Below are 11,082 nucleotides of genomic sequence, written 5' to 3'. Positions count from 1 at the left end.
ACTATGGATTCAGTGTGACCAAAGAAATGACAGTAAAACATTCTTGTTGGTGAAAGGGTTATACCTAACTTTATTTCCATGGTGGAAGGTCAATCACTAAAATTCCACCCACTCAGAGCAAGTCTGCATGCAGCAAGCTGGTCTCTGCCTCTGGGCCTCTCTGCCTGCACAATGATCCTCTGGGCCTCTGTCCTTGGCACTGCCACGACTCCAGCCTCTACTCTGCTCTCCTGCAGCCTTGCGGCCATGCCACCTTATCGCCCAGAGCACTGGGCAGATGCCAGGAGCCAACCTACTCTGCCTGCCTGATGGCACAGCCTAGCAGGCCGGTGGATGGATGCCGCACAGCAGGCCTCCAGAGGGGAAGCTACTGATATCTCTTCTATTGCTTAATTTGACTATTCTCCTAAATTCAAACAGCCCTCATGAATCAGAACAAGCCCGAAGAGAAAAGACTGTTAGCAGTCCTAAAGCAATCATAAAACTCAGCTTGTGACCCTGCACATTACTCTCAGGCTGGTGGGTTATTATTCCTGGGTTGGGAAATAGAAGAAAGTTCAGGTGACTTCAGGGTACAGCTCCCTGGCCAACTTGGCCCCCAGGAAAAACAAGAGGTGACTAACATGGGGTGTGGGTCAGGAAAACAGGTGGAAAAATCTTGGTAGAGTTCCCTTTTGAACCATTCCTATAGAAATTATGGTAAGCATTGTTATAGTCAACAGAATAAGTGCTGCTTATTCTACTGTAAGTGGTTTCAGGGAACTATGGAACAAACATGCCCCCACAGCGAGCCTACGTGAGAATCCACTTGAGCAAGTTTTAAGACACATTCAGAAAATATTGTGGTGCCTTGCAGAAATTTAACCTGAGGTTAGAATCTGAAGGTATGAGAGCAACAGAAAAATCTTGAAGAAGAAAACATGATAACCTTTCATAGTTGGGAAAACAGGGGAACATTCCGAGAAGTAGATTATGCCATAAATCACTGAATGACATATGCCTTATGCTGATTCTATAATGATTTCATGTAACCAGTCTCCTATATTATTGCTTGAGGTTTCTGTCAATAAACAGGCCAGTTTAGCATCTTTGCTAGTGTCTGTGTCCTCACTCGCTGATGCTGTTCCTCCTTCAGGGATACTTGGACTCGCTGGAGCTGGACTCTGGCAGGCAGAGCTCTTTATAGAGTCACTAATGACATATTGCCCACACCTGTGTAGTGAGCTAGCCAACCAGGGCCAGGTGAGAATCCTGGCCACAGGAACTTTCATTTTATCCACAGTGACCCATGCACACCTGTCATCAGCACTTCCTTATGGCCTTAAATGGTTTGTCTGCTAGGCCACCCCAACAGAATTTAGTCATCTGACGGATCTTCTAATCAAAGACAATCCATCTATTCCAGCATATCCACTTCACTCAACCTTTTAATCCTTTCCTCTACCAACTGCCACTGGCATTTCAACTTCTCTAATAATTGGTCATTGTTTTTCCATGTTTCTAGAACTCTCCTGGTAGTGAGTTCATACCATCTCTGGGGACCCAAACTAGAGGGTTAAATCCTGTTATTAAATTAAGATAGCTCTTATCCTCAACCCAAGGACCAATGTGGGGGGCTGTTATCAAACCCTCCCCTAATTTTATGTCCTCCCTTGTTCAACAGATTCCAGTCTCTGCCCTCCTCCAGCTCCTCTCAGTACACACTGGCCAATTCTTGCAGCTCTTTTGGAGTACAGTCTGTTTCTTCTTTCTTCAAGACCAGTACCTTTCCAGCTGGGTTTTGCTTAACCCTAATTAGTAACTTGAATCTAGACCTACTGGCCTGGAGATAGGGCACATCCTGAAGGGAACTCATGTTGCCTGGGGAGACGTGTGCATTCTCATCCAGCTTGGGAGTGGGGTAGAAGGGTTCTTGTCCTTAAGAGAGGGGTTGGGTATGACTGCAAGTTGAGATAGCTCAGTAGTGTGGGGAGTAAAAATTGTCAGCAGCATCCACTCAGATGTCTCCACCTCACTTGTCAGGGTAATGGGTTTTTCCCAAACAGTGCCTTGAGCGCTGTATACAAGAACTGCTTGGATTGGCAACCGTCTATGAAGTTTATCTCTTCAGACTAATAAGTCCTGGGATAGGTCCTCAATTTTCTCAGCTCTCCTGCTGTAAGAGATGAAAGCTTTTTCACATTTATCCAGGGGACCTCTGGCTTTCACACTGGGCTTGCCATTTCATGTTACCACCCTCAGCTGTTCGTTATGTTTCTATATAGAGTAAGAATGGCTTAGCAACAAGCATCCAACCCTGTTATCCTCATACCAGTTTTCTCCATACTTCTCAAATGGCAGCCAGTTGTGATAATGTATTCCTTGCTACCACATAAACCCAATTGCCTGCCAGTGTTTAGCTGTAATAATCGCAACTTGTGCCTGCAACTGTCTGTCCTTCCCCTGCCATGAATAATGGGGTCTAACTGTATAACTTTGTGTGTACCACACTATTAATCTCCACCACCCATTTTGCATAGTAGATTAAAAATGAAGCAGTTAGGGGAGGAGGCGAGATGGCGGCATGAGTAGAGCAGTGGAAATCTCCTTGAAAAACCATATATATTTTTGAAAATACAACAAATACAACTATTCCTAAAAGAGGGACCAGAAGATACAGTACAACAGCCAGACTACATCTACATCTGCGAGAACCCAGCACCTCACAAAGGGGGTGAGATAAAAGCCACGGCCTGGTGGGACCCGAGCGCCCCTCCCCCCAGCTCCCGGCGGGAGGAAAGGAGTCGAAGCAGGGAGGGAGAGGGAGCCCAGGACTGTTAAATAGTCAGCCCTAGCCATCCGCACCAGGAGTGCAGACACACAGTGTGTGGTGGGCTGGATACTAGGGAAACAGGACGGTAAAATCTGCGAGCAGGTCCCCACAGCCAGCACCCCTGAGACAAAAGAAACGCGAGTGCTTTTTGAAAGTCTTAAAGGGACAGGGGCCTCAAAGCTGGACGGAAGCGTCCCAGGACACATAGCCCAGCAGCTGGAATCCTGGGGAACTCCGGGCGCCCTAACCCCTGGGCGGCAGCACAGCTCAGAGACCCCTCATGGTGATAAACAGCCTCCTGCCCATTCCCCCTAGGGAGCAGCCCCACCATAGCAGAGAAACGGCCTGAGGCCAGCCACACCCACAGCAACCGCACAGAGCTTCCTTCACAGCAGCTGGGCAAGAATCAGAGACCCCGTCTGCGTGCAGCTGCCCAGTAAAAGCCGCTAGAGGTCGCTGTTCTCACAGGAGAGGAGGGCCACAAAGTAGCAAGAAGGGAAGTTCTCCCAGCTGACACACATTCCAACTCCCCACAACTACCTCTATCGCCATGAAAAGGCAGAAGAATTTGATACAGACCAGACTAACCCAGACATCCTCCCCTGAGAAAGAATCTGGGGAGATAGACCTAACCAGTCTCCCTGAAAAAGAATTCAAAATAAAGGTCATAACCATGCTGATGGAGCTGCAGAGAAATATGGAAGAGCTAAGGGATGACATCTGGAAGGACATTACAGAAATAAAACAATCTCTGAAAGGAGTTAAAAGCAGAATGGATGGGATGCAAGAGGCCATTGATGGAATAGAAACCAGAGAACAGGAACGCAGAGAAGCTGATGCAGAGAGAGATAAAAGGATCTCCAGAAATGAAACAATATTAAGAGAACTGTGTGAGCAATCCAAACAGAACAATATCTGCATTACAGGGGTACCAGAAGAAGAAGAGAGAGAAAAAGGGATAGAAAGTGTATTTGAAGAAATAATTGCTGAAAACTTCCCCAAACTGGGGGAGGAAATAGTCGCTCAGACCACAGAAGCACACAGAACTCCCGACAGAAGGGACCCAAGGAAGGACAACACCAAGACACATAATAATTAAAATGGCAAAGATAAGTACAAGGACAGAGTTTTAAAGGCAGCTAGAGAGAGGAAAAAGGTCACTTACAAAGGAAAACCCATCAGGCTATCATCGGACTTCTCAACAGAAACCTTACAGACCAGAAGAAAATGACATGATATATTCAATGCAATGAAACAGAAGGGCCTTGAACCAAGGATACTGTATCCAGCACGATTATCATTTTAAAATGAAGGAGGGATAAAACAATTCCCAGATAAGCAAAAGTTGAGGGAATTCGCCTCCCACAAACCACCTCTACAAGGTATTTTAGAGGAACTGCTCTAAATGGGAGCACTCTTAAGGCTAAATAGATGTAATCAGGGAAAATAAAATCACAGCAAAGAACAGCTGTAGATGCACTCATCCCACCAGTTCCTGGACCTGCCATGGGAATGAGGAAGGAGATATCTAAGCTGGCCTGTGCATACAGTAAAACAACAAAATTGGACTGGATCTATACTGTTGGAACTCAACCAAGAATTTGGAGAAGTGCAAATTGTAGCGCTCCAAAGTCTTACAACTACAAACTATTTATTGTTAAAAGAACATATGGCATGTGAACAGTCCCCAGGAATGGGTTGTTTTAATTTGTCTGATTTCTCTCAGACTGTTCAAGTTCATTTGGACAATATCCACCATATCATAGATAAGTTTTCACAAATGCCTAAGGTGCCTAACTGGTTTTCTTGGTTTCACTGCAGATGGCTGGTAATTACAGATATGCTTTGGTTATGTAACTATACTCCTATTATGTTAATGTGTGTGTGCAATTTAAGTAGTAGCTTAAAACCTATACATGCTGAAGTTACTCTACAAGAAGATATGTCAAAGAAATAATCAATCTTCCCATGTTTTCTTCCGCCTGCTACTTCTATAGCTTTTCTTCTTCCTTCCTAATTACAACCCTTAAATAGAATTCGTGCCTCATATCAAATTTACCGAGTATCATAATTCTTCCAAGTGGTAAAGATACCTCAAGACAAATGCTGGGCATAGAAGCCACAGGGCACAAATATGCAAAGAAGTAAAAAGCTAACTTTTTCAAACAATAAGGCTTCTCTCTCACTTACCAACTTCACATTTCCCTGTATGGCCCCGGAAGATGACTGGTTAGCCAGAGACGGGTAAGATTCCTCAAGGGAGGAACAACCTAAGACAGGCACAGTCGCAGGGGGGCCATCAGGTGAGAAATTGGGGATCAACAGAGGTGAGGCTTAGAACCTCACCCCCCCGTTCTGAGAGAAATCTTCTGCATATGTGGATGTTTTATTGCCCTGGTCTAGCTTGGATTAACACATAGTCTACAGGCACACACCTGATCATCTACATTTGCTCTCTTACAACACTAAACTATGTTTTCTACCTTTATCTTGTATCTACCTACCACTTCAGCATTTTATTAAAAATAATAATAATAAAGAGAGAAATGTGGTATCCACATATAAATCAAGTATAAAAACCAAATGAGTATTCATATTTGAACTGACTGTTTATAGTTCATAATGCATGAGCAAAACCGAAAGTTTCTGTGATGACTGCCCTTGTACTGTTCACTATGTAACTTATTCATTATGTAAGAATTTGTTCTACATGTAAAAACTTGTTTGTTATGCCTCAGAAGATTGGAGACTGACAAAAATTAGGCTTGGGGTGGAATAATGATTGTGCATTGAGCATTGACTCTCCTATACAGAATTTTATTGTCGTTAACAACCATTTGATCAATAAATATGAGAGATGCCCTCACAAAAAAAAAAAAAAAAAAAGGACTTCCAATGGTAAAATAAATTAGTAACCGGGATGTAATGTATAGCATAAGGAATATAGTCAAGATATTGTAACAGCCTGGTAGGGTGATAGCTGGAACCTAGAATTATGTATATAAATGTTCTACCACTGTGATGTACACTTGAAACTCATGTAATGTAATACTGTGTGTCAACTACCCTTCAATAAAAAATAATTATTAAAAAAAAAAAAAAAAAAAATCACAGCAAAGAAAGCAGACCAACCAAATACTAACTAAAGGCAAAAAACAAAATCAACTACTCACAAAAGCAGTGAAAGGAAACACAAAAGAGCATAGAATAAAACACCCAACATATAAAGAATGGAGGAGGAGGAGGAATAAGAAGGGAGAGAAATAAAGAACCATCAGACACCATTTATCATAGCTCAATAAGCCAGTTAAGTTAGACAGTAAGATAGTAAAGAAGCTAACCTTGAACCTTTGGCAACCATGACTCTAAAAAAACATGCAATGTTTTCTTCTTCCTTCCTAATTACAACCCTTAAGTAGAATTCGTGCCTCATATCGAAATTACCGAGTATCATAATTCTTCCAACTGGTAAAGATACCTCAAGACAAATGCTGGGCATAGAAGCCACAGGGCATAAATCTGCAAAGAAGTAAAAAGCTAACCTTTTCAAACAATAAGGCTTCTCTCTCACTTACCAACTTCACATTTCCCTGTATGGCCCCGGAAGATGACTGGTTAGCCAGAGACGGGTAAGATTCCTCAAGGGAGGAACAACCTAAGACAGGCACAGTCGCAGGGGGGCCATCAGGTGAGAAATTGGGGATCAACAGAGGTGAGGCTTAGAACCTCACCCCCCCGTTCTGAGAGAAATCTTCTGCATACGTGGATGTTTTATTGCCCTGGTCTAGCTTGGATTAACACATAGTCTACAGGCACACACCTGATCATCTACATTTGCTCTCTTACAACACGAAACTATGTTTTCTACCTTTATCTTGTATCTACCTACCACTTCAGCATTTTATTAAAAATAATAATAATAAAGAGAGAAATGTAGTATCCACACATAAATCAAGTATAAAAACCAAATGAGTATTCATATTTGAACTGACTGTTTAGAGTTCATAATGCATGAGCAAAACTGAAAGTTTCTGTGATGACTGCCCTTGTACTGTTCACTATGTAACTTATTCATTATGTAAGAATTTGTTCTCCATGTAAGAACTTGTTTGTTATGCCTCAGAAGATTGGAGACTGACGAAAATTAGGCTTGGGGTGGATTAATGATTGTGCATTGAGCATAGACTCCCCTATACAGAATTTTATTGTCGTTAACAATCATTTGATCAATAAATATGAGAGATGCCCTCACAAAAAAAAAAAAAAACAAAAAAACAAAAGGACAGACTTCCAATGGTAAAATAAATAAGTAACCGGGATGTAATGTATATCATAAGGAATATAGTCAAGATAATGTAACAGCTTGGTAGGGTGATAGCTGGAACCTCGAATTATGTATATAAATGTTCTACCACTGTGTTGTACACTTGAAACTAATGTAATGTAATACTGTGCGTCAACTACCCTTCAATAAAAAATAATTATTAAAAAAAATAAATAAATAAAAATAAAAAAATAAAAATAAAAATAATAATAATAATAAGGGAGAAATGTGGGATTCACATATAAATCAAGTATAAAAATCAAACGAATAATCATATTTGACCTGATAGTTTATAGTTCATGATGTGTGATCAAAACCGAAAGTTTCTGTGATATGACTGCCCTTGCACAGTTCACCATGTAAGAACTTATTCACTATGTAAGAACTTGTTCACCATGTAAGAACTTGTTTGTTAAGCTTTAGAAGATTGGAGACTGTTGAGAATTAGGCTTGGGGTTGATTAATGATTGTGCATTGAGTCCCCTATACAGAATTTTATTGTTGTTAACAACCATCTGATCAATAAATATGAGAGATGTCCTCTCAAAAAAAAAAAAAAGTGCTTTCATAGTTAAAAGTATAAAAGCTTTTTAGATTTTGAAATAATTTGAGGAATAAAGAATGATAATAAAAAAAACCCTGCAATGGCAATAAGTACATATCTTTCAATAATCACCCTAAGTGTAAATGGACTGAATGCACCAATCAAAAGACACAGAAGAATAGAATGGATAAAAAAGCAAGAGCCATCTATATGCTGCTTACAAGAGACTCACCTCAAACCAAAAGACATGCACAGACTAAAAGTCAAGGGATGGAAAAAGATATTTCTGCAAACAACATGGAGAAAAATGCAGTTGTAACAGTACTAGTATGAGACAAAATAGACTTCAAAAAAAAGAAAGTAACAAGAGATAAAGAAGGACATTACATAATGATAAAGGTGTCAGTCCAACAAGAGGATATAACCATTATAAATATATATGCACCCAATACAGGAGCACCAGCGTATGTGAAACAAATACTAAGAGAACTAAAGGAGGAAATAGAATGCAATGTATTCATTTTAAGAGACTTCAACACACCACTCACTCCAAAGGATAGATCCACCAGACAGAAAATAAGTTAGGACACAGAGGCACTGAACAACACACTAGAACAGATGGACCTAATACACATCTATAGAACTTTACATCCAAAAACAACAGGATACACATTCTTTTCAAGTGCACATGGAACATTCCCCACAATAGACCACATACTAGGCCACAAAAAGAGCCTTAGTAAATTGAAAAAGATTGAAATTCTACCAACCAACTTTTCAGACCACAAAGGTATAAAACTAGAAATAAATTGTACAAAGAAAACAAAAAGTCTCACTAACACATGGCTTAACAATATGCTCCTAAATAATCAATGGATCAACGAACAAATTAAAATATAGATGAAGCAATATATGGAAACAAATGACAACAACAACACAAAGCCCCAACTTCTGTGGGACACAGCGAAAGCAGTCTTAAGAGGAAAGTATATAGCAATCCAGGCATATTTAATGAAGGAAGAACAATCCCAAATGAATAGTCTAAAGTCAAAATTATTGAAATTGGAAAAAGAAGAACAAATGAGGCCTAATGTCAGCAGAAGGAGGGACATAATAAAGATCAGAAAGAAATAAATAAAATTTATTTTATTTATATATAGAAGATTAATTATGTATTTAGTTATGTATTATGTATTATGTAATTAATTATGTATTAATTATGTAATTAATATATATAGAAGATAATATATAGAAGATTAATTAATTAAATATATAGAAGAATAATTAATATATAGAAGATATAATTAATTTAATTATATATAGAAGAATAAAACAACATAAAAAATCAATGAAACCAAGAGCTGGTTCTTTGAGAGAGTAAACAAAATAGTAAACCCCTAGCCAGACTTATTAAGAGAAAAAGAGAATCAACACACATCAACAGAATCAGAAATGAGAAAGGAAACATCATGATGAATCCAACAGAAATACAAAGAATTATTAGAGAATACTATGAAAACCTATATGCTAACAAGCAGGAAAACCTAGAAGAAATGGACAACTTCCTAGAAAAATACAACCTTTCAAGACTGACCAAGGAAGAAACAGAAAATCTAACCAGACCAATTACCAGCAACAAAATTGAAGCAGTAATCAAAAAACTGCCCAAGAACAAAACCCCTGGGCCAGATGGATTTACCTCGGAATTTTATCAGACATACAGAGAAGACGTAATACCCATTCTCCTTAAAGTTTTCCAAAAAATAGAAGAGGAGGGAATACTCATTCTATGAAGCCAACATCATCCTAATCCCAAAACCAGGCAAAGACACCACTAAAAAAGAAAATTACAGACCAATATCCATGATGAATGTAGATGCAAAAATATTCAACAAAATATTAGCAAACCGAGTTCAAAAATACATCAAAAAGATCATACACCATGACCAAGTGGGATTCATCTCAGGGATGCAAGGATGGTACAACATTCAAAAATCCATCATCATCATCCACGACATAAACAAAAAGGACAAAAACCACATGATTTTCTCCATAGATGCTGAAAAAGCATTCGACAAAATTCCACATCCATTCATGACAAAAACTCTCAACAAAATGGGTATAGAGGGCAAGTACCTTAACATAATAAAGGCCATATATGATAAACCCACAGCCAACATCATACTGAACAGCAAGAAGCTGAAAGCTTTTCCTCTGACATCGGGAATAAGACAGGGATGTCCACTCTCCCAAATGTTACTCAACATAATACTGGAGGTCCTAGCCATGGCAATTAGACAAAACAAAGAAATACAAGGAACCAAAATTGGTAAAGAAGAAGTTAAACTGTCACTATTTGCAGATGACATGATATTGTACATAAAAAAACCCTAAAGATTCCACTCCAAAACTACTAGGACTAATATTGGAATTCAGCAAAGTTGCAGGATACAAAATTAATACACAGAAATCTGTGGCTTTCCTATACACTAACAATGAACTAATAGAAAGAGAAATCAGGAAAAGAATTCCATTCACAATGGCATCAAAAAGAATAAAATACCTAGGAATAAACCTAACCAAGGAAGTGAAAGATGTATACCCTGAAAACTACAGGACACTCTTAAGAGAAATTAAAGAAGGCACTAAGAAATGGAAACTTATCCAATGCTCTTGGCAAGGAAGAACTGATATCGTCAAAATGGCCATCCTGCCCAAAGCAATCTACAGATTCAATGCAATCCCTATCAAATCACCAACAGCATTCTTCAACAAACTGGAACAAATAGTTCTAAAATTCATATGGAACCACCAAAGATCCTGAATAGCCACATGAATTCTGAGAAGGAAGAATAAAGTAGGCAGGATCTCGCTCCCCAACTTCAAGCTCTACTACAAAGCCACAGTAATCAAGACAATTTGGTACTGGCACAAGAACAGAGCCACAGACCAGTGGATTAGAAGAGAGACTCCAGACATTAACCCAAACATATATGATCAATTAATATACGATAAAGGAGCCATGGACATACCATGAGGAAATGACAGCCTCTTCAACAGTTGGTGCTGGCAAAACTGGACAGCTACATGTAAGAGAATGAAACTGGACCATTGTCTTACCCCATATACAAAAGTAAATTCAAAAAGGATCAAAGACCTGAATGTAAGTCATAAAACCATAAAACTCTTAGAAAAAAACATAGGCAAAAATCTCCTGGACATAAACATCAGCGACTTCTTCATGAATATATCTCCCCAAGCAAGGGAAACAAAAGCAAAAATGAACAAGTGGGACTATATCAAGCTGAAAAGTTTCTGTACAGCAAAGGACACCATCAATAGAACAAAAAGGCATCTGACAGTATGGGAGAATATATTCATAAATGACAGATCTGATAAAGG

This window comes from Manis pentadactyla, chromosome 5 (assembly GCF_030020395.1).
Source record: "Manis pentadactyla isolate mManPen7 chromosome 5, mManPen7.hap1, whole genome shotgun sequence".
Taxonomy (NCBI): Eukaryota; Metazoa; Chordata; class Mammalia; order Pholidota; family Manidae; genus Manis; species Manis pentadactyla.
The sequence above is the reverse complement of the archived record's forward strand: the minus strand, read 5'-3'. Positions refer to the sequence as shown.